Source organism: Ambystoma mexicanum, chromosome 3q (genome assembly GCF_040938575.1).
Source record: "Ambystoma mexicanum isolate Mex_15411 chromosome 3q, UKY_AmexF1_1, whole genome shotgun sequence".
Classification (NCBI taxonomy): domain Eukaryota; kingdom Metazoa; phylum Chordata; class Amphibia; order Caudata; family Ambystomatidae; genus Ambystoma; species Ambystoma mexicanum.
The window spans coordinates 756083034-756109838 of NC_090926.1; the positions used below are offsets into that span (position 1 = coordinate 756083034).

Genomic DNA, 26805 nt, shown 5'->3' on the forward strand with positions numbered 1-26805 from the left:
TGCATTTGGCACACTACAGACTAAACTGTCATGGTGCAGCTCCCAGGTGGTGATCCTGATGAAAGAGTCATCTTCACTCCTACTTTTCTATTCCAACAAAATATGTGCAAGTGATTCCTTCATACCACAACTTTACCCAACCGTATACCCACATACCTGTATACCCGCAATGTATTTCACTTTGGAAAGCTAGTCAGAAATTGAATTGTCAGAGGCAGGAAAGGTTTGGGGGATAGAGGATGCAATCTCACTTCTCTAAGTGCTGAAGGCTCATTTGAGCAGGGAGATTTGACGTTCCAGGGAAGGTGCCCCTCCAGGTGATGATACCAGTCAGAAGGCCATGCATATGAAAGTGAGGGCTTCAAAGGGAATATGTATTTGCAGAACTTGTCTTCCAACTGGAGTGCATGTGCCAGAGTGTTGTGAGTGCTTACCTTTAACAGTCATATGTCCCAATGCACATTGAACCCCCTCAGACATATGATATATGATATGATCATTTATTTATATCGCGCTCATACACAAGTGTTTCTGAGCGCGACAAGGCAATGGAGGCGAACGGGGGAGACAAAACAGCGATTTTACTAGGCCCAGTGACATTGAGAATGTGCAAGTGCATGGGAAAGGGAAAGGGGAGAAGTGCATGGAAGGGGGAGAGGTGGAAAGAGCGGAGCAGAGGAGAACAGATAAATAGAATAAATAAAAATAAATAGATAATAAAGGCAATGAACAGTGGTAGTGCAGCCAGCAAGTGGCAAGTGCTGTATTTAAGGCAGCAGACTGGGTATGTCTGATAAGTGCAGAAAGAAGAACAAGGGGGTGGCGGGGGACTGTATGGGTACAGACACAGTCCCGAGTACAAGGGGTGACCCGGAGGCAGTGCAGGAGGGTGGCAAGGTGAGCAGGTACCTGGGCCCAGGGGAACAGAGGGTGGCCAGGTGCACGGTGCCAAGAGGGACAGATCAGCAAGGAAGAGGGGGAACGAACGCAGAAGCAAAGAGGAGGCACTTGAGGTGCTTCCAGAACCGGAGATGGGTTTTCTCAAGTTTCAGAGTGGCAGGTAGGCTGTTCCAAAGGGAGGCCCCAGCGAAGATAGAGATCTACCCCCAGCTTGTTTTTTAGGAAAACGACTGACCCTGAGGGAGTTAGAAGTAGAGGAGCAAAGAGCTCAAGAGGGGAGGTATTTGCGGAGGGATAGTTGAAGGTATTTTGGAACCAGGGCCCAGAAAGCCTTGCGGACAATGCAGAGGGTTTTGAATTTAATCCTTCCATCCACTGGGAGCCAATGAAGGGATTTCAGTGCTGGAAAGATACAATCCCAGACCTTGAGGCCAAGGACAAGTCTCGCAGTCCTGCTCTGGATAAGTTGTAGAGGGCAGAGAGTAGACGCAGGTAGATTTAGAAAGAAGCTGTTACAATAGTCCAACCCGGAGAGAACCAGAGCTTGGGAGACCATGAGCTTCTGGGGGAAGGAGAGGAAAGGCAGAGTACCTCGGAGGAGGTGCAGTAGGAAGTTTGACATTTTAGAGACATCTGAGATGTGGGTGGAGAAGGAGAGTGTGGAGTCAAAGATGGCCCAGAGGTTCTTAGCCTCACAGGTAGGGGTCGGAGGAGGGCCACGGGAGGCTGGCCAGAGAGTGAGAGGAAAGGTTGGTGAAGGTGTACCGATGAGGCGGATCTCAGTCTTATTGGCATTTAGACAAACATCATTGGCGGCACACCAAGCTTGAATGGCAGTTAGGCAATCAGAGATTAGAGAAGGAGAGGAGGTGGCCGCAGGTAGCTTGAAAATGAGTTGAGTGTCGTAGCACTAGAAATTTGAGCAGGAAATGGCAATTCAGTGGACGAGAGTTGCCAGGTATTGGTTGAAAAGCCAGGGCGAGAGGTTAGACCCCTGGGAAACACTACAGGTGGAGAGGGAGATAGATGATAGGAAGGACCTAAGTTGGACCTGGGAGGATCGGTTAGAGAGGAAAGGGGTCGGCCAGGCCAGAGCCTGATCAGTGATACTCAGGTTATCACAGAGACGGTTGAGCAGGGTGATATGTTTGACCGTGTCGAAGGCAGAAGAGAGATCAACTAGCATGAGGACAGAGGGAATGTTAGAGTCAAGGTTGGAAAGCAGATCTTCACGGATGTTCAGGAGAGTAGTTTCCATGCTTCTGGCAGATCTGAAGTCAGACTGGTGGTCATGGAGAGAGCCAACAGAATCGGAGTGAACGTTAAGCTGAGAGATGGCTAGTTTTTCCAGGAGTTTACCAAGAAAGGAAGTAATGGAAATTGGGCGATAGTTAGCCGGGCAAGAAGGATCAGCTGTGGGTTTCTTGAGAAGAGGATACACAAGGGAGTGCTTAAGAGGGGAGAGTAAGGATCCGGAGGCACAGGAGAGGTTACAAAAATCAGCAAGGGCCCAAGCAAGGGTATCAATGTTGTCCATGATAGTTTTAGCGGAACATGGATGAACCTATTTTGATAAGGTTTTCATAGATCGGACTTGTCTAGCGACCTCATCAGGGGAAAAACGAGGAAAGGATGAGAAAGAGGATGGGGGTGGTAGAAGGAGGGTCAGCAAGCACAGACTGAGAGGGGATAAGAGGGGGAGGAGAGGGTGGACAGGATGTCCTGGGTTTTTGAGATAATGTTAGAGGCAAGGTCATTGCAGAGACCCTGGGAGGCAAGAGGAGGGGTAGAGACTGCAGCAGTGTTGGCCAGCTCCTTGCATATTTTAAAGAGTTCGGCCGAGTTCTTAGATGCCGCAGACATACGGGCTTGAATGTGGACTCTCTTCTTGGTACGGACAGAGAGTCGGTATTGCCTTTGGAGCAGGCGACAGGCCAGTTTGTCAGAGGATGAACAAGAAGCCCTCCATTTCCTCTCCGCCTCCCTACACTTACATTTAAGTGTAGCTAGGTCAGAGTCATACCAGGAATTGCACTTGTCTTTGGACTTCAAGCGGATCCCCATGACAGGGGCAAGAGCATCAAGAGTATCAGAAATCGAAGAGTAGAGAAGGGACAGGGCTGTGTCAGGGTGTGAGTCAGCCAGAGGAGGAGGGGGGGATAAGGTGGCAGCGAAAGTCTCAACTGACATGCTCTTCATGGGCATAGCATAGCAGCACAGCTAGAGACTTGTCCACAATTCTTCTCATAAAAGCTGGTCATTTGGTGCCAGAGAATTCTTTCTATTATTAAGCTTCTCCTGGGTCAACATTTAGTGAACTTGTGTGCTGATTCATGGGGCAATATGAACAAACTCACTAGCATAGAGGGAGAAAAGGGCTGATTCTCAAAACACCAGAGACCAGGAAGCATATTGTACTAAGCAAGCCTAGTGAAGAGTGCAGAGCTGTGATTCTAATGGATACTTTCCTCCTTGTGTTTTGTAATTGTTCCAAGCCATGGTCGTTTGTAGTTCCATTTTAGGATCTCAATCTCAATCTCAATCTTTTATTACATTTTTTTTCAATTTTCTTATGGCTACTCCTTTTGTGCCCATCCATTCTTGCCCTGTGCTGCTTTTGACGGTGGGGACGATTTTTCTCAGAGTTTTCCCTTTTTCATGCTGTGACGGTGAGCAACAGGCTCTTAGATTGGAACCTTTTTTCATGGTTAGCTGTTCTCTAAAAATGTTATAAAAATCTGCCGTAAAGACGTCAGGTCCTGGAGCCTTATTACTAGGCATTGAAGTGATTGCCTTACGCACCCCCTCAGCTGTTATATCTTGTTCGAGGTTCTGGGCTTTTAGGGTGTTATGGTTGGACGGTGTAAGCCTTCTAAATATTTTAGTTGTGTAAGATCTTCTGGGGTTCTCTGGTTTGTATAGCTGCTTATAGAATTATGTGAATTCTCTTTGAATCTGACTGTTTGGTGCTCTCCCCCTTACTTAGTTTAATTTTGATAATTGTTCTGTCTCCTTCTTCCTTCCTTAGAAGCCTGGCTAACATCCTGTCATCTTTGTTGGCTTTTGCATAGTATTTATGTCTGAGGTGTAGCAGGGCCCGTTCTGCTTCCCTTGTTTGCAACACCTCCAGTGGGCTTCTTATCGGCCTTGTCTGTATTACCTCCTAGTTTTTCCAGTAGCCCCAACCCTCATTCTAGTCATGGCCTGTTTCAGCTTGCTTTCTAGCTCCCTTTGCAGCTGCCTCTTTTCCTTGTCCCTCTTGGCTTTCACTGCGATAAGCTGACCTATGATCATGGCTTTAAATGTAAATGCGTCCCACCTCGAGTTCAGGCTTGTGTCCCCCAGCTTATCTCCTCCCTAACTATCCCGTCTTTGAATATGTATGATGGGGAATTTCCACTTCCAGATCCCATGGGAGTTGGCCCTTCTCCTTAATGTAATTGTTACGGGCGCATGGTCTGACAGAGCTATTGCCCCTACGTCCATTTCTGCTACGGATCCGAGTATGCCCCGTGAGATCCACATGTAGTCTATCCTCGAGGAGGATCTCTTCTTTTCCCTCCAGGCATCTACCAGAGCCAGCCTGTCCATTTTGTCTTTCAATTCCTTTGAAGGTCCACCCTGGGGCCCTCTCTATCTACACTACTATCTACTTGTGGCTCCCAGGGCATATTAAGGTCCCCTGTTATAATAATTGTAACGCTCACCTGACTCCCACGGAGGCGCTGGCCTGGTTCGCGCTGCTGTGACCCCTTCTAAGGTGATGCGCAGGGTTCGGAAGACGGACTGGACCGGGCCCCCAAAACTGGCTTGTCTGACTCGCAGAAGTATCCTTCTGTAGGCGAAAATAGGGGATTAACTGTCTGCGGGGTAATGCAATCGGCCTCCCACTTTCCCCTCTCACCCTCCTCGAAACCCTTCTGTGATTCCTCGTAGCGTCTCACTTTAGGGTCTAGAAGGACGAGCTCTCCATCCTGCTTCTGATGCAGGGGCGCGTTGGTATCCAGTTACTTCACTGGATTTTCGGATTGGTGAGAACCAAACTTGCTTGGCTTCCAGGTAAGTTTTTTGATAAGAGGTTCCCCTTGTGTCCATGCATTAATGTACTAATGCTAGTGTCTTTTTCCCCATAGGGGCCGGGGAACGGAATGCCGGGGAACAGGCACCGACCCGAGATGAGAGGTGAAATCCTTGTAGAAATCAGGTAAGTCTTTAATGAGCGTTTTTTGGTAATGTCTTTTCATTCGCTCATTAACGCTGATGTCTCTTTTTCCCCTTAGGGGCCGGGGTCCGGAAATGCCAGGATGCGGCGCGGACCCGAAATGGAGAGGGAATGAATCAACAGGTAAGTCTTAACATGGAGATTTAGCTTTCCTTATTCCCTTCTCTCTCTCACCTTTTGTTCGGGTCTTTTTCTCCCTAGGCGCTGGGGCATGACTGCGAATCCGGATGATCGCTGCTGAACATGGAGGCGCCCTGTAAAGGTGAGTGGAATGCGGCGCTGCAGCGATCGACGCGATGAGCTTTTAAATAAAAGTCTTCCTTTTCAGGATTGTCGGCGAGATGTCTCCGGGATGCGGTTTTAGCAGGTAAGGACTTTTCCTTCTTCTGTTCTCTTCTTCTCTTCCTTTGCAGGTGATCCAGGATGCTGGCAGGCGTGGCAGAAGTCAGGATGCAGGAGCAGACACGGTGAGCGTCCAGCTGCTAGATGCAGAACAACGCGAAGCACGTGTGGCTGTTCGGGTGGGGTTTAAATAGCCTTGGAAGAAGTTCCAGGTATGTATCCTTCCTCCAATCAGGTATGTATCCTTCCCCAACCACGCCCGGATGGTAAATTAGTCCCACAGGTAAAGTAGTTCCTTTCAGGTCTCAAGGAGGCCGGGATCCTGCAGCATGGTCTGCATCAGGTAAGTGCACCCAAGCACTCCCATAATGAGCCTGACGCCTATGGCGCCAGGACTGATGTCTTTTATGAGCCTGGCGCCATAGGCGCCAGGACACTGTCCAAAGTGCCCCTATATGGGGTTGCTGGGTCCTTCCTTGGGGACTGGATGTCCGCTTTCGGGGACGCAGGGCTTGAACCGGCTCCCCGGGAGCGGGCATCATGACAGCACTCCCCCCCAAGGCCCCTCCCAAGGTTGTTCCCTCCGGGGGTTTTGGTTTGTCTGGGAAGAGTCGGTGGAATTTCCTGACTAATCGAGGTGCATGCACATGGTCGCTGGGTTCCCAGGACCTCTCCTGAGGTCCGTATCCCTTCCAATCAATTAGGTAGAACAGTTTTGACCTAAACATTTTTGAGTCTAAAATGTTCTTCACTTCGAATTCGGGCTCCCCATCTATTAGAATAGGTTCTGGAGGTTTGAGTAGTCGGGTTCCGGGTACCACTGGTTTCAGAAGTGACACATGAAAAACTGGGTGAATTCGCATACTAGCTGGTAAATCAAGTTTAACAGCTACTGGGTTAATTATTGCCGTAATAGAATAAGGTCCCAGATATTTTGGGTTAAAAGTTCGAGGCCCTTTGAGTGGTAAATGTCTGGTAGCTAACCACACTTGATCCCCAATCTGATACGGAGGTGCTTCACTCCGATGTAGATCAGCATTCTCCTTGTATTTTCTCTTGGCTTGTTGTAGATGCATAGTTGCCCCTTTAAAGGCTTGGGTAATTGTAGAATGCAGATGTTCTACTGCAGGCATTCCGAGGTTCTGAGGTGAGTCAAGGTTTGAGGTTCGAGGGTGATGCCCAAACAAAGTATAAAAAGGACTGTGGCCAGTTCCAGAGTGTACCGAATTATTATATGCGTATTCGGCTATCCAAAGAATGTCTTTCCAGTTGCTTTCAGATTGCTGTAACATACACCGTAAGTACTGCTCAAGGGTCTGATTTGTCCTCTCGGTCTGACCATCGGTCTGAGGGTGGTGACTGGTCGATAATCTTACGTCGATCTGTGCCATTTGACAACATTTGCGCCAGAAGTGGGAAATGAATTGGCTTCCCCGGTTAGAGATTAGTATAGATGGGAATCCATGTAGCCGAACAATATTTTCGAGGCATTCTTTGGCTAGGACAGAAGCTGAAGGTAAACCTTTCAAAGGAATAAAGTGGGCCATTTTGAAAAACAAATCCACAATTACCAGAATAGTATTGTACCCCGAACAAGGAGGCAGGTCCGTAATAAAATCCATTGATAGGGTGTGCCAGGGTGCTGGCGGTATGTCTAGAGGTTGAAGGAGACCGGCTGGTCTTTTCTTTTGACTTTTATTTTGGGCGCAAACACCACAGGACATCACGAAAGATTTAACATCTTTTCGCCAAGAGGGCCACCAAAATTGTCTTTTCACCTTTTCCTCTGTCTTGGCAATACCGGGGTGTCCCTCTATTAATGTATCATGATAACCGGAAATAACTAGTTCGTGTAATTCCTTATGTGGCAGGAATAAGCGTCCTTGGAAGTAAGGTAAACCATTATCTATGGTAAAGTCTGATCCCTTTTGTATCCAATCCTGTAAGGTTGTAGAGTCCAGGAGTTTTTTCACTCTGGCTTGAATGTCTTCAAGCGTCTGTAACGAAGTCATGCCTAGAATCCTCTGTTCGGGAATTATTGGTACTGGTTCTGAGTTTGTATCAGATTCTCCCATTCCAATTCGGGATAAGGCGTCTGCTTTGCCATTCTTGCAGCCAGGTCGATAGGTAATCACGAAATCAAATTCAGCGAAAAACAAAGCCCATCGGAGCTGCCGTGATGACTGAGCCTTGGCGGTTTTCAAATACTGTAAATTCCGGTGATCAGTGATCACTGTGATGGTATGTCGAGCGCCAAGCAGATAATGCCGCCAGGCTTTAAAAGCGGACTTAATGGCTAACAGTTCTTTCTCCGAGATTGCATAATTAACCTCGGGTGCCGAGAATTTTCTGGACCAAAATGCTACGGGATGCAGTTGGTTGGTTTCGGGATCTCTTTGGGACAGGACAGCTCCCATGGCTAGGCTGGATGCGTCAGTCTCTACGACATAAGGGAGATCTGGACGCGGGTGTTTCAATATAGGTGCAGAGGTAAACTTAGCTTTTAAATCCTGAAAGGCCTGCTCGGCTTCTTCAGACCATTCAAAACGTTTATTTTTCCTCAAGAGTGCAGTAATGGGTTGTACCACGCGTGAAAATTCCGGGATAAACCTGCGATAGAAATTGGCAAAGCCGAGCATGCTTTGAACCCCTTTTAAAGAGCTAGGTGATAGCCATTTGAGGATGGCATCCACTTTTCTTGAGTCCATTCGGACTCCTTTGGGTGTCAGGATGAAACCTAGAAACTCGACTTCTGTTGTATGGAAAACACATTTCTACAATTTAGCAAATAGTTTGTGTTGGCGCAGTTTTTCAAGTACTGCCCTGACGTGTTTTCTGTGATCAGATTCCGAAGATGAGTACACCAGAATGTCATCGATATATACGACAACACAAACATTGATGAGTTCCCGAAGGACATCATTCATGAAGTATTGGAAGGCAGCCGGCGCGTTACACAATCCGAAAGGCATCACCTGGTACTCGAATAATCTGTATTTAGTACGGAAGGCAGTTTTCCATTCGTCGCCTTCTTTAACTCGTACCAGATGATAAGCCCCCCGTAGATCTAACTTGGTGTATATACAAGCGTCCTTTACCTGGTCAAGGAGTTCAGGGATCAGAGGCAGAGGATAACGGTTTTTAACCGTTATCTGGTTCAATGCGCGGTAATCGATACAAGTTCTAAGGTCGCCTTCTTTTTTGGGCACGAAGAACAAAGCCGAGGATGCCGGGACTTTGACTGGCGAATAAAACCATTAGCTAGGTATTGATCCAAATATTGTCTCAAATGCAGATTCTCAGGTTCGGTAAGGGCATAAATCCTGCTACAAGGGGGTTGTGCACTGGGCACCAGATCGATTTGGCAATCGTACGATCTGTGAGGAGGTAACGTGTTGGCCTGTTCCTTTTGGAAGACGTCCTGAAAGTCTTGGTATTCCGGAGGTAGTTGCATGGAGGCAGAGGTTACAGATGCTAGATTAATCTTCAGGTTTTCTGGTTAGCAGGTCTGTGTACAATCCGGGAAGGTTATTCTCTTAGCTCGCCAATCAATTCGAGGATTATGTGTCTCTAACCAAGGGATTCCAAGAATAACCTGAAACTGTGGAGCCTTGATTACATCAACACAACACCCTCCCGATGGCGGTCGGGACCAATAAGAGTCACCTCAGTAGTGGAATGTGTTACCGGTCCAGGGTCAATTTCAGTTCCTTTGACTGTGGTGATGACATCTTTGCTGGTTTTAGGACGGAGAGGGAGGTTAATCCTAGAGACCAATTCACGATCCACACAGTTTCCAATAGCCCCACTATCGATGTATGCCTTTATTGCATGCAACCGCTTAGGCTGTTCTGGATCTACGAGAACCATGGGCACAATGAAATGCGAGGTCTGAGAGTTAGTTTTCAAGCTCGGCAAGCGGACCCCTACACTTGTCGGGCGTAGTCGTTTCCCGAAACAGAGTCTTCATGGTTTTTATCAGCGGCTCCTACCGCTTTTCGGGGCGGTTTTGCCGGGCAATCTCGTAGAAAGTGTCCAGAATTCCCACAATAAAGACATCATTTTAAATGCCGCCTCCTTTCACGTTCCTTTTGAGTTAAGGGCCCTTTAACCCCTCCAATTTGCATAGGCTCAGAGACATCAACTCCCTTGGGATTAGCATGGGTCTTGACCAACACCCGGGTCTCAAACCTGGACCGATCTGCTTTTCTGTTTTGAAGTCTGTGATCCAATTGGACCACTAAGTCTATATACTCTGTGCATTCTTGGGGGGGATTTACAACTTGGGCCAAGACATCTTTAAGTTCTCCGCGTAGGCCTCGATAAAACAACGTGACTCTTTTATCCTCTGGCCATCCCGTTTCCACAATTAGTCTATTAAAGGTTGCAATATAGGATAGGAGGTCCTGATTTCCCTGTCGCAGGGATAGAAGTTCGTCATCCAGAGCCTGCCCCTGAGAGTGTCGAGCAAATAACCTTTCCATGCTTGCTTGAAACCTTTGAAAATCATGGAGAATCGAGTCATCTTGAGTAACCAGTGGAACTGACCAATCGGCAGCGCAGCCGCTGAGATATGACAATACAAAGGCTACCTTGGTCTGATCATTAGGGAAGGCCCCAGGTCTGCATAGGAAGTGCAAACGACACTGATTCATGAATACGGCGAATCGTTTGGGGTCCCCAGCGAAGCGTTCGGGTGGGGCCAGCGGCATGTTTCCAGGTAGATTAATCTGCACAGGGTTACTGGAAACCACAGGAGCGGGGTTCCCTCCGGAACCGGGTAGAGGAGTTTGCCCAGCTTGACCTTGCAAAAGCTGTCTGGCCAGGTCATCATTTCTTTCCTTTGATATTATTAATTCCCTCCTGAGGGCATTAGTCTCTTGACGAGCGGTATGTACTTCGGCCCGTAATTCCCCCAGTAATTGGGCCAACTGATCAGTCTCAGAACTTTCCATAGCGCCTGGGTGGGAATTTGTAGGAAGGCTTTGCGTTCTGTAACGCTCACCTGACTCCCACGGAGGCGCTGGCCTGGTTCGCGCTGCTGTGACCTCTCTAAGGTGATGCGCTGGGTTCGGAAGACGGACTGGACCGGGCCCCCAAAACTGGCTTGTCTGACTCGCAGAAGTATCCTTCTGTAGGCGAAAATAGGGGATTAACTGTCTGTGGGGTAATGCAATCGGCCTCCCACTTTCCCCTCTCACCCTCCTCGAAACCCTTCTGTGATTCCTCGTAGCGTCTCACCTTAGGGTCTTGAAGGACGAGCTCTCCATCCTGCTTCTGATGCAGGGGCGCGTTGGTATCCAGTTACTTCACTGGATTTTGGGATTGGTGAGAACCAAACTTGCTTGGCTTCCAGGTAAGTTTTTTGATAAGAGGTTCCCCTTGTGTCCATGCATTAATGTACTAATGCTAGTGTCTTTTTCCCCATAGGGGCCGGGGAACGGAATGCCGGGGAACAGGCACCGACCCGAGATGAGAGGTGAAATCCTTGTAGAAATCAGGTAAGTCTTTAATGAGCGTTTTTGGTAATGTCTTTTCATTCGCTCATTAACGCTGATGTCTCTTTTTCCCCTTAGGGGCCGGGGTCCGGAAATGCCAGGATGCGGCGCGGACCCGAAATGGAGAGGGAATGAATCAACAGGTAAGTCTTAACATGGAGATTTAGCTTTCCTTCTCCAGCATGGGGTCTGGCATGGATTCACATGCTCATGAATATTCCCCGTCGTCAGGCTGGGAATCCTCGGTAAGAAAAAACCAGTATCAGTTTCGTTTCTGATCTGTCTTTCGTAGTAATAACCAATCACTGGTCTATGCGTCATACTGACCACAGCCAATGACTGCCCTCTACCTAAGCACCGCCTCTGGCAGCCATCTTCAGATTTTTACCGCACGTTCATGTGTTGGGATCCTCGTGCTATTGCTCTCGAGCGTTAGTGCTATTTTTCGCGCTTTTTCACAAAAAACTTCGATTCTTTCGGTCAAAAGAGCCTCAAGCTCCACCGATCCTACATCCGATCAACGGGGACCCGTGTCGGATTCATCTGTGCCCCTCAAGGGTGAAGATTTCGTCGAGCTACGCTTCGGAGGACTCCAGAAGCTTCTCAGGCCCGGTCTCGGAGATGGCCCAGGAGAAGGGAAGCTCGACGCCCAGAAAGCTGTTCAGGGTCTGCCCTGGATGCCAGCTGCAGAACGTCTTCAAGGAGGACGAACACTCTTTCTGCCTTTACTGCCTTCATGAGGACAAGACGCACGTGGAGAAGGACTGTGCGTTTTGCGGCAACATGTCGGAACGGACCATGAAGGACCGCCATCAACGTCTCGCCAACTGGCTGGAGGGTAAGAGCCCGTCTGGCGAGAAGAAGAAGAAATCCGAGCGGTCTTCTAAGACCTTTGAGGGCGCCCCGGCGACGGGGGCCCAACATAAGGCCAAGCACCGCGAGTCCGCTGGCACCGGGAGCGCCGAACGGTCGGGCTCTACGGGCGCCAGGCAGGGCGCACCCTCCCCGGCACCATCAACCACGAGCCAACGCTCTGGGTCGGGTAAGAGGAAGGCCGAGCACCCGGCGAAGCTCCTGGAGAGGCCCCGGTCGAGCTCTAAGGCAGAGGAGGAGCGTGGCAGTGCCCCCTCCCTCAAGGATAAGGCGGTGAGCGCACCTAAGGTGGTGAAGGCCTTGATCCATCCGACCAAGCCCTCTATCGAAACGGTCGCGGCGGCCCTGGCTCAGCCTGTGGTGGCTACACCAGTGGTGGCGACCTCAGGGCCCAGAATCTCCCTGCCTCCGCGGAGGGAGTCTTCCTTTGTGCCCATCGATAGGACCCCCGTGAAACCCTCCGTGGGGAAGAAGAAGGGGGGGCAGGGCGTCGTCGTAGATTCGGCCTCAACCTCAGAAGAGGAGCTGATCGAGGTCTTAAGCCACGGCCTAGGCGTGGAAGAAGGCCAGCCCGCCGGAATGGACCCCGACGCAGGTGACGACGACGACATCGTCGAGGATACCGACGGGGCCCCTGCTCGCCCGTCGGATTCCCCTCTGCCAGCGCCGCAAGACAACTCGGCGGCCATTTTGTTGGCCATACAGTCCTTATGCTCCGAGATAAGGACGAGGCTACCGTTACCGACGGAGGAACCTCTCCCGTCGGGGGATCCAGAACCGGGACCTTCTGGTGTTCCCCCTACCAAGAAAAGAAGGATCCATCCACCACCTCCTTTTCAACCGTCGCGCCCCGTCCAGCCCTCCTCCCCGTCCACCCGAGGGGATGATACGGGGACTGACACGGCAGCGACGGGTACGGACGACGAGGCATACGACGAGGATTTTCCGTCGTCGCCTCCCACCAGGGCTTCTCCGCCCGACGAGATCGGATCTTTCCACTCCATGATCTCCAGGGCTTCCGAGCTTTTCCAACTCTGCCCTGAGGAGAAGAAAAAGGAAGGCTTCCTTTATCAGCGGCGCGAGGCCAAGAGGAAGACGGTCCTCGCAGTGCCTCTGTTGGACGACATTTGGGATGAGGGCCTTTCCCTCCTCAAGAACCCTTCCACGACGCCAGCTAGAAGAGACCGGTACGAGAAAAAGTACCGGGTCCCGGACACGGCCCCCCTATGCCTCCGGGCGCAGCCTACCCCGGACTCCGTCGTCTCCGCGGCAGCCAGGAAGAAAGCGGGGGGGGGTGCGGCCTCCACATCAACTTCCCCGCCGGACGGCGAGGGAAAGAAATTGGATGCTATGGGACGTAGAGTCATCTCGTCGGCAGCGACGACGATTAAAGCGGCCAACGCCTTGGCTATCGTGGCCCGCTACGACAGGGAGCTCTGGTACAAGATAGCTCCCCTGCTGGATTTTCTGCCGGACGACAAGAGGGCGGAGGCCCTTGAGATCCTGCAGGAAAGTGAGGTGGCGTCGGACCACGCCATCACCGTGGCGACGGACATCGCCGACACTGGGTTCCGCCAGCTGGGCAACGGCGTTTGCCTTCGACGTCGTGGATGGCTCAAAGCTACAGACTTTCGGCAGGACGTCCAGACCAGAGTCCTGGACATGCCCTTCGACGGGAACAACCTGTTTGGGAAGACAGTGGACGATTCCCTTCAGGCCATCAAGGCGGATACAGAGACGGCCAGGGCCCTTGGAGTCCTGCAGCAACGACGAACGCCCTTTCGGAGCGGCGGAGGCAAGGGCGCCTCCAAAGGTTCCGGCGGCGGTTTCGCTTCCTACCGTCAAGCGGCCCGCTCGTCGTCGCAAGAGGCCTACAGAGGACGAGGCAAGTCTAGCGGACCCCGCCGTCGTCGCCAAGGAGGTCAAGGCGGCAAGGCCGCGTCCAAGCAGGATTGAACCGGCCGTGGGGTCGGGCCCCCACCGAAGCACCCCGGTGGGAGGCCGGCTGGCGGGCTTCGTCAGCGTGTGGGAGTCCATCTCCACCGACCGTTGGGTGCTGGACGCCCTGGCCCGGGGCCACGCGCTCGAGTTTCAAAGAAGGTGCCCGCGCGTCCCCCCCGTGGCCAGGAAAGAACTTCACGTCCCTCAACTTCTCCTGGAGGTAAAGGCGATGCTCAGAAAGGGCGCCATCGAACTCGTCCCAAAGAGGCTTCGGGGCTCCGGAGTCTACTCGCGATACTTCCTCGTGAAGAAGAAGACGGGAGGATGGCGCCCCATCCTAGACCTGCGACGTCTGAACAAGTTCATCAAGGCGCAGAAGTTCCGGATGGTCACCCTCCAGCACGTCCTGGGTCAGCTGGAGGAAGGAGACTTCCTATCGTCGTTGGATTTGGAGGATGCCTACTTCCACATCCCCATCCTAAAGGGGCACCGAAAATTCCTCAGATTTGTGGTCCAAGGGCGTCATTACCAGTTCAAAGCCCTTCCCTTCGGACTACGGTCGGCACCCAGGGTATTCACCAAGTGCCTCGCACCGGTGGCGGCGCAGCTGCGCCGCGAGGGGATTCACGTCTACCCCTACCTGGACGACTGGCTCATCCGCGCCAAGACGAGGGAGCTCGCCGTGGTCCACACGGCAAGGACCGTCCAACTCCTCACGGACCTGGGATTCTCCGTGAACTACGCCAAATCCCACCTGGTGCCCGCGCAAGTCGCACTGTTTCTGGGAGCGAGGCTCGACACAGTGTCCCTTCTGGCCTCCCCGTCGGAGGAGAGGACCAGGACCATCTTGGGCAAGGTGCAACGGATGGTGGTGGCCGACGCGGCCAAGGTGAGGTCCATCAAGTCCCTCCTCGGGATGATGTCTTCCTGCATCTACCTCATTCCCATGTGCAGGCTCCGGATGCGCCCGTTGCAAGAATTCCTGGATGCGCGCTGGATCCAGACGACGGGCAGCTTCGAGGAAAGGATCAAGCTCGACGAGAGTTTCCGACGAGCGATACGGTGGTGGGGCACCCGCGCGCATCTGACGGCGGGCATGGACTTCCAGACCCCAGCCCACCAGGAGACTGTGACCACGGATGCCTCCCTGGAAGGGTGGGGAGCGCACACCGAAAATCTGCACGCAAGGGGACTCTGGCTCCCGACGGAGAAGTCCCTGCATATCAACGTCCTGGAGCTCCGTGCAGTGTTTTGGGCCCTCAGGTCCTTCCTTCCGTCCCTCAAGGGCAAGGTGGTGAGGATCTTCACCGACAACACCACCACCATGTTTTACATCAGGAAACAGGGCGGAACCAGGTCCCCAGCGCTGTCCAAGGAGGCGCAGGACCTGTGGCATTGGGCCGTCGCCCAAGGGATTTTTCTGGTGCCGTTTCATCTGGCAGGGATAAAAAACACCATTGCCGACTCACTCAGCAGGGAGCTGCGCTCGTGCCACGAGTGGGAACTACGGCAGGATCTGGTGGATCGCCTCTTCCGACGGTGGGGCACACCCCAGATCGACCTGTTCGCGACGGCAACGAACACCAAGTGCCGGAGGTTCGCCAGCAGGTTTCCCCAGACGAGGAGCATGGGCGATGCTTTCTCGTTCCCCTGGGAGGGCCTGTTCCTCTACGCGTTCCCTCCCTTGCCTCTGCTAATCCGGCTCGTCAACCAGCTCAAGAGGTCACGGTGCAGGATGATCCTCGTCGCACCTGCGTGGCCGAGGCAGATATGGTTCCCGGACCTTCTGGACTTGTCAGCGTCCCCGCCGATCAAGCTGCCGGCGGACGCGGATCTACTCTCCAGGGAAGGAGGCGCCATCCTCCACCACGACCCGAAGTCGCTGAACTTGCAGGCCTGGCTCCTGCAGCGCTAGAGTTTGGAGGATACGACATACCGGCCGATTGCAGAGAGGTTCTTGCAAAGGCCAGGGCGTCCTCGACTCTTAAATGCTACGGACACAAATGGAAGAGGTTCTCTGTCTGGTGCCACGCACAGAAGATTAACCCTCTACGGATTACGGCTCCCCAAGTACTGCCGTACCTGCTGACGCTGGCCAAAGCTGGTCTGGCACACGCGTCCATCAAGATTCATCTTGCTGCGATCTCCCGATACACCAGAACCACGGGGCGGACGTCCTTGTGGTCTCATCGTCTGGTGAAAGAGTTCATGAAGGGACTGTTCAGATCGTTCCCGCCGGTGAAGGCCCCGGCCCCGGCGTGGGAGCTCAACGTGGTGCTGACCAAGCTCATGGGACCTCCGTTCGAGCCTCTGCACTCGGCCCCGTTGAAGTTTCTATCGTGGAAAACAGCTTTTCTTGTGGCCATCACCTCCGCACGACGAGTGGGAGAGATCCAGGCCCTTTCCTGCAAGGCCCCGTACTTGACTTTCCACGACACGAGGGTAGTGCTCAGGACGCACCCCTCCTTCATGCCCAAGGTGCCGTCGGACTTCCATCTCAACGAACCCTTGGTGTTGCCTGTGTTCTTCCCGTCGCCTTCGTCGCCGGCTGAGAGGACTTTGCACTCGCTGGATGTGGCTAGAGCGCTGAAGTTCTACGTAGACCGCACAAAGTGTTTTCGGAAGACGTCACAACTCTTTGTGAACTTTGGACCTGTCAATCAGGGGAAGGCTCTCTCGAAGGCTTCCATTTCCAGATGGCTCTCCGGCTGTATCATGTACTGTCATCGGTTGGCAAACCGACCGCTGCCTGGCCGTCCGAGAGCCCATTCCACCAGAGCGATCGCAGCTACCACGGCGTTCCTATCTGGTGTGCCCCTGCTGGACATATGCAGGGCTGCTACGTGGAGGTCGACGCACACCTTCACGAAATTCTACTGCGTCGACCGGGATTCCAGGGAGGAGTCCAGGGTCGGCCAAGCAGTGCTGCGCAACCTGTTCGCCTGAGGTGAGCCTGGTGAGGAGGTAAGATGCTTAATGTTGAGTTTATGTGATGCTTAATGTTGAGCCTTTGCCACCTCCCGTGGTTGTGCATGTGTGTACTGCTATGTATTCTTTATTCATGAGCATGTGAATCCATGCCAGACCCCATGCTGGAGAAGGAACAAGTTACTTACCTGTAACTGTTGTTCTCCAGCATGGGTCTGGGATGGATTCACATGCGAACCCTCCCTCCTACCCCTCTGCGGCTCTTCACTTGGTCATACTGCCACTTCACGTGCTTCCAAATCTGAAGATGGCTGCCAGAGGCGGTGCTTAGGTAGAGGGCAGTCATTGGCTGTGGTCAGTATGACGCAGAGACCAGTGATTGGTTATTACTACGAAAGACAGATCAGAAACGAAACTGATACTGGTTTTTTCTTACCGAGGATTCCCAGCCTGACGACGGGGAATATTCATGAGCATGTGAATCCATGCCAGACCCATGCTGGAGAACAACAGTTACAGGTAAGTAACTTGTTCCTTATTCCCTTCTCTCTCTCACCTTTTGTTCTGGTCTTTTTCTCCCTAGGCGCTGGGGCATGACTGCGAATCCGGATGATCGCTGCTGAACATGGAGGGGCGCCCTGTAAAGGTGAGTGGAATGCGGCGCTGCAGCGATCGACGCGATGAGCTTTTAAATAAAAGTCTTCCTTTTCAGGATTGTCGGCGAGATGTGTCCGGGATGCGGTTTTAGCAGGTAAGGACTTTTCCTTCTTCTGTTCTCTTCTTCTCTTCCTTTGCAGGTGATCCAGGATGCTGGCAGGCGTGCCAGAAGTCAGGATGCATGAGCAGACACGGTGAGCGTCCAGCTGCTAGATGCAGAACAACGCGAAGCACGTGTGGCTGTTCGGGTGGGGTTTAAATAGCCTTGGAAGAAGTTCCAGGTATGTATCCTTCCTCCAATCAGGTATGTATCCTTCCCCAACCACGCCCGGATGGTAAATTAGTCCCACAGGTAAAGTAGTTCCTTTCAGGCCTCAAGGAGGCCGGGATCCTGCAGCATGGTCTGCATCAGGTAAGTGCACCCAAGCACTCCCATAATGAGCCTGGCGCCTATGGCGCCAGGACTGATGTCTTTTATGAGCCTGGCGCCATAGGCGCCAGGACACTGTCCAAAGGGCCCCTATATGGGGTTGCTGGGTCCTTCCTTGGGGACTGGATGTCCGCTTTCGGGGACGCAGGGCTTGAACCGGCTCCCCGGGAGCGGGCATCATGACAATAATAGGGCCTCTGACGAATCCCTACAGCTTGGTTAGTTTCTGTTGTATAGATGTATCCTGGCAGGAGTTGGGCACATATATGGTGGCTATCGTGTACTCCTCTCACCCTGCTTGCAGTTTTGTGGCTAGATACCTGCTTGTATTGTCCTTTTCCCAGTCTGTTACTATCATGTTGAGGGAGGACCTGACTGCTATAAGAAACCCCCCTTTCTTCCTTCCCTCGTTGGCTTGAAATACTTTGTTGTAACCTTGAATTCTAATCTTGTGTGTGTCCCTCACTTGTATGTGCATTTCCTGGAGTGTCAAAATGTCCGGTTTCTCGCTTTGTAGAAACCACTCTAGTTTTTTCCTTTTTAAAGGAGAGTTTAGTCCCCTGACGTTGAACGTCATGATGCTTAATTTGCTATACTTATCCGACCCCATAGTGTGACTCTTTATGTCTCTTGCCGTGGTTTGGATGGGTTCCCACCCCCTGTCTCCAACCCCCTCCCCTACACCTTCGCCTCCACCCCTTCCCCCCACGCTGGGTGGACTCAATCGGCCTCTAGCCCCTCCCGATGTGGAATCACAGGTTTTGAGCCCTTTTCTTGCCCCAGCCCTGCGAACTGCGGGCCCTCCCCAGCCGATATTTGGATCCCAAATCCACCTATCTCCTCCCTCTGCTGTTTCATATTGTGGTGTTTACCCTCCCGGGCTTTCCTTCTGTGCATACACAGAGCTCTCCTGGTACTTCTATGTTGATTCTGGGCCTTTCTGGCCCCTCTTAGCACTTTTGAGTCTCACTTTTGTCCATTGCCACGCTTTCTTTGTTCTCGGGCCCCTTCCTACTGGTGCTCTGGTCTCTGGTTCTTCCACCTCTATTCCCAGTATGCTCACTCCCTCGTTGCAAGATGTGATGCAATGTTATTTTCCCTCCCATTCGAACAGCAGGCCGAAATGGAAGGTCTAGCGATCTCTTGTGTTACTGGTTGGCCTGATCCCTCCTCCCCCCTCCTCATGTGCTCACCTGTTTTCCTCATTCTCCGGGCCCAACAGGATGTCTGTCTTTCCTCCAGAGTTTATGAATGGGGCCCACCTGCATTCTTTTAGGGCCTTTTGGGGGTAGGTGCGACTGCATGTCCTTGCTTCACGACATCTTCCGTCAGAGCCTTTGGCTGTGGAGGTACATTTGTTTCTGTTGAGCTTGGATCTCAATTCGCAGACAGTATGGTACAGCGGGTCCACTTTCCAGGCAAGCCTTTTACCCACCCCCTTTCTCTACTTCTTGCTCCTCCTGTTGTTGGAAAGGGATCTTGGAGCTCAGACCAGACTGGAGGCCAAGCTCATCATTCTCTCCTCCCTAGGGCTTTCTCTACAGAACAGGTGCCCTCCTCAGTGGACCCCTCGCTCTGTGGTACTTAACTCGCTTCTGCCCCCTAGGCCCGGGCCTGCAGCAGACCCCTCTGCGATCCTGGGAGGTCTTAGTTTATCATTAATGCCATGTGTAGTAAGTTGCGGTGTGCCCTCTTCCCTTTGTCTCTCCTTGCTTTGTCCCTTTGGTTCTGCCCTTTGTATTTTGCTTGGGCCTTCTGTGGAGTGGGCCCTTTTTTTGTGCCTCCTGGCCCATGGGATCTGTGCCCCTGCGTAGGTGGGGGGGTGTCGCCCCTTTACTGGGGTGTAACCCCTCTGCACTTCGAATGTCCCCTCACTCTGTGGGTAGTTTTAGGGGCTTTCCCCCTGCACATTTATGTACAGTGGGGTTTTGGGGGAATGGGGGCCAGGCCAGCTGTCTCACCTCTGCGTACCAAAGCAGTTGAATGCTTCCTGCTACGGCTTGCTGGCCCTCTACTGCTCCAGTCCTCCTCTGCCAACCTCCTACCTTCTCTGAGGCAGCTAGGCGTGGGACCGACACCTCGTCCCTGGCGCTGCTGGCTGACCTCACCGGGCGCTTTCCTGGAATCCTGGCTCCTCCTCTCGAGGAAAAGTCTTTCGTCTTCACTGATCCCCTCACTCAGGTGCCGGGCCCCTGTCACAGCCTGAGGGGGCTCCTCAACCTTCTCCCGGGGTAGCTTCTCCTCTTGCCCGTACTCTGGACCCTCAATCTCTACTGCGCCCGTCTGGTCTGCAGATGGTCTCTCTGCGCTGGGGTCTGCTACCACTCCAAGCCTTCTTCCCGAACTCGGTTCTATGGTGGGGTATCTGCCTCCTCCCCAGGCTACGTAATAGGCCCCCCTCAAACCTTCGCGGGCCACGGACAGGTGCTTTCTCCACTGGAGGGGCTCGCTGTCCTTCCGGACTCGGCGCTTTGGCGGGGTGTCTGCCTCCTCCCCAAGGTATGTAATAGGCCCTGCTCAGGCCTTCTCAGGCCACGGACAGGTGCTTTCTCCACTGGAGGGGCTCGCTGTCCTTCCGGACTCAGGGTGTGGGATAGGGCGCACTCCTCCGGTCTTCTCGGGTCCCTGATGGATGCTTTCTCTGCTGGGGGGGTGGGGGTGCTGCCACCTCCTTGCCACTGGACTTGCCCCGTGCACCTCCTGGGCTGCCTGTCCCTCAGTCCTTCGCCTGCGGGGGGGTTGGCGGAGCCGCTCTGGACGTGGGCGGCACTTTGAAGCAGATCCTAGTAGTTGTTCTTTTTCCCTTGGCCACTTTGTCCTGCTTGATCCCTCATTCCCCCTCCAGGTCTCGGTTTTGTGCCTGGGGAGGGGTACACGCATACAGGTTCCTTAGTCGTGGGGGGTCGGGAGAGCGACTTTCAAGGTGCTCCCCCTACTGCGGCCATCTTGGGAAACCCATTTCGTACCTTTTACGTGTCTCAGACTAGGTGGCTCAGGATCTTGCATGGTGGGCATTACGGAACAACTTGCTAAGAGGTGTGTTGTTTCATCCACCGTGGCCCCAGGCGGCTGTGGTCATGGACGCATCTCTGACTGGTTGGTGTGCTCACCTGTCAGATCTGACTTTGAGTGGACTGTGTTCTCCCGCAGAGTCTCAAACACATCAACGTGCTTGAGCTGAGGGTCATCAGGCTGGCCCAGGCCGTTTTCCTCCCCTCTCTCAAATGCAAGACTGTGTTGGTCCTGACTGACAACACAGTGGCCATGCACTACCTCAACAAATGAGGTGGAGTGGGCCCCTTGCCTCTTTGCAGAGAATCAATGCAACTGTGGTTATGTGCTCTGGAGAATAGTATCTCTCTGATGGCGGCTCATCTGGCTTGAAGAGAGAATGTCACAGCAGATTCCTTGAGCAAACAGACTTTGATCTCCCACGAGTAGAAGCTCTGCCAGGAAGTTCTGGAGGAGATCTTTGCCTTTTGGGGGACTCCTCAAGTGGACCTCTTCACTTCCAGTGTCAGTAGGAAGTGCAAGTTGTTCTGCTCCAGGGAACAAGAATCTGCAAAGTGGTAGAAGAGCGTAGATAATGAATTCATTTCTCCTGCAGATACTCCGGCCCAGTTTTATAAAAAAGCCTGGCGAAGAAGACAGAGGCCCTCATTCCGAGGTTGGTGCTAGTCACGGCGCTATTAGCGCCATGACTAGCACCAATACCGGTACCGCCACCTACTTGGTGTTATGGGGACTTACCGGTCTATTCCGACCATTGCGGGACCGGTAAATCCTCATTTGAAAAGCCATTCCCATTTGAGCCCCCATAGGGCTCAATGGGAAGGCGTCAATAACGGTACAGCAGATTGCGGTACCGTTATTGACCCCGGTATCCCTTTGCGGGTCCTGTCCATAAGGGAGGGACCCGCAAAGGGACCTCAGAATAGGGCGCAAAGGGATTACCGGCACCGGTGTCATTACTGGTGCCCGGTATCCCTTTGAGCCCAGGTCGTAATGACCCCCAGAGGGCCTTAAGCTTCACCTGTTTGGCCATGGGTAGCCAGTGCAAGGCATGCAGAATAGGAGACGCAGAAGCGTAGCGGGCAGCACCAAGGGCACATGGGGCACAGGGCCTCAATATAAACTGGCCCTGACGTCATGTCCAGCGCAGGGCACGTAGAGGCGTTGGTCGTAGCAAGAGAGTGAATCCAGGCTCTGTTGTATAATCCCCTTTATCTTATGTTTTCTAAAGAAAATGTTACTTTGAGTTGGGCCTTCTTTCCTACTTCCTACTTGATTATCTGTTTTTATCTGTTGGACACAAAAAACATTCTGAGTTGATCATCTGTTTATAACTTTTCCTGATCATTTTAGGAAAGTTTTGACTAAACAGACCATTTTCTGGTTGGCTTATCCTCTATTTTGGAATGCTATTCTAGAACAGGCAAAGATGTTCCTCAATACCTCAGGGCCCACTTCACTAGAGCAGTGGATGCTACTTCAGCCTTACAGACAGGGCTACCATTGACAGGTATTTCCCAGGCTGCAACCTTGTCATCCCCACACACCTTCTATAAGCATTACTGTATGTACTCAGTCTAGGCAGAATGCCCGTTTTGCAACACCTCTTCTTTGGAATTTATTGATCTAAATTGTATTTTTGTACTCTCTTCTCCCCTGCATGCCAGTCTGTACTGCCCTGGGCGTCTATCAAGATGGGCAATCTGTGGGAGGATGCAATCCATTAGAAGTAAACATTGTTTCCTTTTCTGATGCATTCTCCTCTCACAGATTCCCCACCACCCTCCCCTTCTGCCCCGAAATATAAGACCATTAAAGCATAAAAATGCGTTCAAATTCTCTCTAGTAAGGTGTTCCGACAGCTGCTGAGAAAAGGGAGGGAGAGAACTGAGGTCATAGGGCCTAGTGTGCTCTATTTATGTTATGGTGACATCACTTTTGGACCATAGAGGTGGACCATTAGAGGAGGTTGACTTCAAGCTACACTATGCCCCTGCTGGTGTTTCTGTTAAGATGCAGAATCTGTGGGATGAGAATCGATCAGAAATAATATTGCCTTGGGAAGTGATTTTTCCTTCAGCAGCAAGGTGGGCGACTTGCTAGAGATGTTTAAAGATTCAAATGTGACTGCAAAGTCATTGGGACTGTCTGTCTCCTCAACCACCTCCTTGTCTTTTTGTCTATTTTTCTAGGGGTCGATTTAGGCCATATTCCTTTCTGAGGTCCAGATTTAACACCCAGGGCCAGCATACTCAGACACAACCATAGTAGAGGTCTAATTTTGCCCATGTAAACGGAAAGGTGTAGGGGAGGGAATGCATCCTGCTACGATCTCTTCTGCAACCCCACCATTAAACTAGTTTGAATTTCCCTCATTTTTGCATGCTAAGTAATGAAGTATATCTGATGGCCCTACACCGAGCCATAGAGCAGAACGTATGAGCAGATCATTTTGTCAGCTGACAGTCTCTCACAAATTGGAGCTGAGCTAAAAAGGAGTGGAGGAGATATTTTCTATTTGGTGGTTACCTTAGGTGGATCTGTTCAAAACATCATCAACATGAAAAGTGCACTTTTCTGTTCGAGGACATTTCCTCCGGGTAAATCCCTTTGAGATGCGCTGTTAATTCAATGGGAATTCAACCTCAAGTATTCCCTTTGATCCCTGTGATTCTGAAGAAATGTTGACTTTGCAGTGAAATAATTATTCTAATTGCACTGGCCTGGGCCAGGAGAACCAGGTTCCTCATCCTTTTACATCGGATAATGTGTGCCCCTTGGAAGGTCCCTTGGAGGAAGGTTCTTCTGTTGCAGGCTTGCAGCAAGGTTCTTAACTCTGATGCAAGGCAGCAGAACCTACATGTGAGGTTCTTCAAAAGACCTGTTGCACAACTCTTGGCAGGCTAATGCATGGCAATGGAGCTATCCACCAAGACCAAGTGGGTCGGTGAAAAATCATCTCATGACTTTCTTAGAGTTCATTCATAGATAAGTCTTGAATGTGTACTTCTCAACTTACTGAAGATGCTTCTGCAACCAAATTGATTGGTAGTGAAGGTGGGCAGAAAGGTTGTCTACGAATCAGGTTGGAAGGACATCAACAACACTGATCCTCGTAAACCCGATGCGCCTCCCGGAGAAAATGATATCTCTCCAGAATCAAGACCACTGACTCTTCAGTGACCGCTAAAGATATTTCTTTCTCAGCCTGGCCCATGAAATTTGAAAGATACAAGTTTGCATGAGCTTTGGCGTTCTGAGTAAAAGCCCAACTAGTTTTTTACAGTGTCTCACAAAGTGTTTGACTCTGTCCTGCCTGCTGGGAACTCCGGTCCTTGGGAAGGAATGCCATACCCATTTCTCTGCCCAATACTGCTCCAATGAAGTGCAGCTGCTTGGGTGATTTTTGCCTTGACTTCCTGAGATTTTAAGAAATACCAAGGTGTGACAAAATCTGCACGATTACAGCAAGTTCCCCAGATGATGCTTTTAGGAACTCACGCTGAGGAGCCAGTCATTCAGGTACTGAAAGACATGGACTATTTGTTTGCAGAGATCAGCTGCCACCATAGCCATTATCTTCCTCAAAATTCAAGGAGCAGTGGTCAGACTGTCAGGGAGGGTAGGAAGCTGGTAATATGTGTGACCTGATAAAAATCTTAAATACCATTGATGATTGTGGTGTATTAGCATATGGAAAAAGGTATTATAAAGCCCATGGGATGCCTACTGCAGTTGTTGTTACATATCGGGACCTTTATCTAGTATTCACCTTTCAATGGATTGCCTCTCTCGCGCAGATATCCTCATCCAGCTATGCTACTCTGAAAAATCTTCGACAGGGGGCATAGTGGACCTCGACTCGGCTGTCGATCCATCTTGCTCAGTACTCGATCGTCATCTCCAGATGTGACATTGGCCGTCGTATATAAACCACGTCATTATGCCCCACACCTTAGTTCCTTTTTTCTGCGCGCTCGTCACGCTGTTGTGAGGAACACGACACTGAGGGCCTCATTACACGGATGGTGGTAAGGATTTACCGGTACCGGTATTTTACCGGTACCGGTAAATCCTTACCGCCTTACTACGAGGTCCGTTTGCGGGTTGGGGAATTTAACGCCTGCTTTTTGCAGGCGTTAAAAACCAACCCGCAAAGGGACCAGGGAGCTAATTACGGTACCGCAATTTGCGGTACCGTAATTAGCGCCTTCCCCATTCCCATATAGCCCTATGGGGCAAAAATGGGAATGGGGAAGGGCAATGGTGGAAGGGGGAATTACTGCCCCGCCAACCTTGGAATAGGGCGGTAATTCCTCTTTCCACCAAGGCGGTGCCGGTATTTTACCGGCATGAACCATGGAGCTAATAGCGCCATGGTTCACCGCCATCCGTGTAATGAGGCCCTGAGTGTTTGATTCTGAATTTTGACTACAATTTGTCAAATTTTTCCTAAAACCTCAACTATGAAATGTCTGCTCCATGGATATCGGGCTTTAAGAGGTCCAAAATGTCAAATCCATAGAAAGAACTTTAAGGTAAATAATTATTCCTTCTGTTTTCAGCTCCTTTTCAGCCTTTATATTTGTCTCCCTTATTTCTGCCAACTGTAAAGGTTGCTTTTTCAGGAGAACTTGTTTTGACGTGAATGGTCACTGAACTTCCAGTGCATTTTGTATTTTTTCCTTTCGTGTTTTCTTCTGAAGAAAAACTGAACTTGAACGTTCGCCCTTATTTGTACCTAAAGAGGTTTCAGAATTTCAGAATTTCATTTACAACAATCTATTGATTATCTTCCTTCCTCCACACCCTTATAAAACAGAGGAGAGGTTTAAGACATTGGGCCTCATTATGAGTCAGCTGGTCCGGAAACAATGGTGACGGTAAATCCGCTGCCAGCGTTGTTTCCGGACCGGCTGATTCTGAGTCCTGCAGGCAGGAGGTGTCACTCCTGCCAGGTCTGACCTGGCGGAAGTAACGCCACCCGCCTGCAGGCGGAAAAGGAAATACTGTCTCCGTCATAGACGGATCGAGTGTTTCCATTGTCCCCATCCCCATGGATGGGAATGGGGATTTACGGAATTCCGCCTCCGGTATTACCGGGTCACTGGGATTGTAATGCCCCGGTTTTTCCAGCAATCACAGAGGCGGAATGGTATTTTGGGTCCGGCGGCAGCCTGATGGTTTTTGCGGCACGACTACCGCCGGACTCGGAATGAGGCCCTTTGGACCCTAAGCAGGTTCTGAGGATCTATGTGACTAGAGCAAAGGACCTTCAATACCATCTATTTGTAGGTTTTCCTTGTCCCAGAATTGAGTAATTATCTCAGAACAGACCACACTTACGGGGATGCTATTCTGCATCAAAACTCGTAATGAGATAGTGAAGGAAGAAGTGCATGCCAGTTTAAGAACATAAGGGGCCTCATTACGACCCTGGCGGTACGGAGTGAACAGCGCCGTAAAAGGTGCCGGCGCTGTTCACTCCGTACCGCTGCATTACGAGGTCCCCTCGCGGGACCCAGGAAGCAACGCCTGGGAAAACCAGGCGTGCTTACCGGGTCCCGCGAGGGGAAGAGGGAGCAAACAACAGGCCATCTCGTAATGGCCCGTTGTTTGCTCCCTCTCCCATTCCCATTCAGCCCTATGGGGGCTGAAATGGGAATGGGGAAGGACCGTGTCCGGGTCCTTGGAGGGAGGAATTACCGGGCCTTCCGAACTCAGAATGGCCCGGTAAGTCCTCATTCCGAGGACCCGGACCCCGACGCGATTTCGGCGGCAGCCATGCCGCCGATAGCAGTATGGTTATCGCCAAACTCGTAATCAGGGCCAAGGTGTTGCATATTTTCTTTAATGTTTATGCACCACAGTTAGTGCCACCTGGATATTGCTTCCCCCTCTTTCAGAGGCCCCCAAGCACAACCAGAATATCAGAATTATCAACTGCTATATTGTATCTATGCAGCCAGAACTAATACGCCCGCACATATACAGAGCTGCTA

General features: G+C 51.5%; 1 protein-coding gene across 2 annotated transcripts in view; it reads left to right on the plus strand.

Annotated features, from left to right (window-relative positions):
• Positions 1-26805, plus strand: part of UNC13D (unc-13 homolog D) — a 2023528-nt gene that overhangs the window by 1111850 nt on the left and 884873 nt on the right. The window lies entirely within an intron of this gene.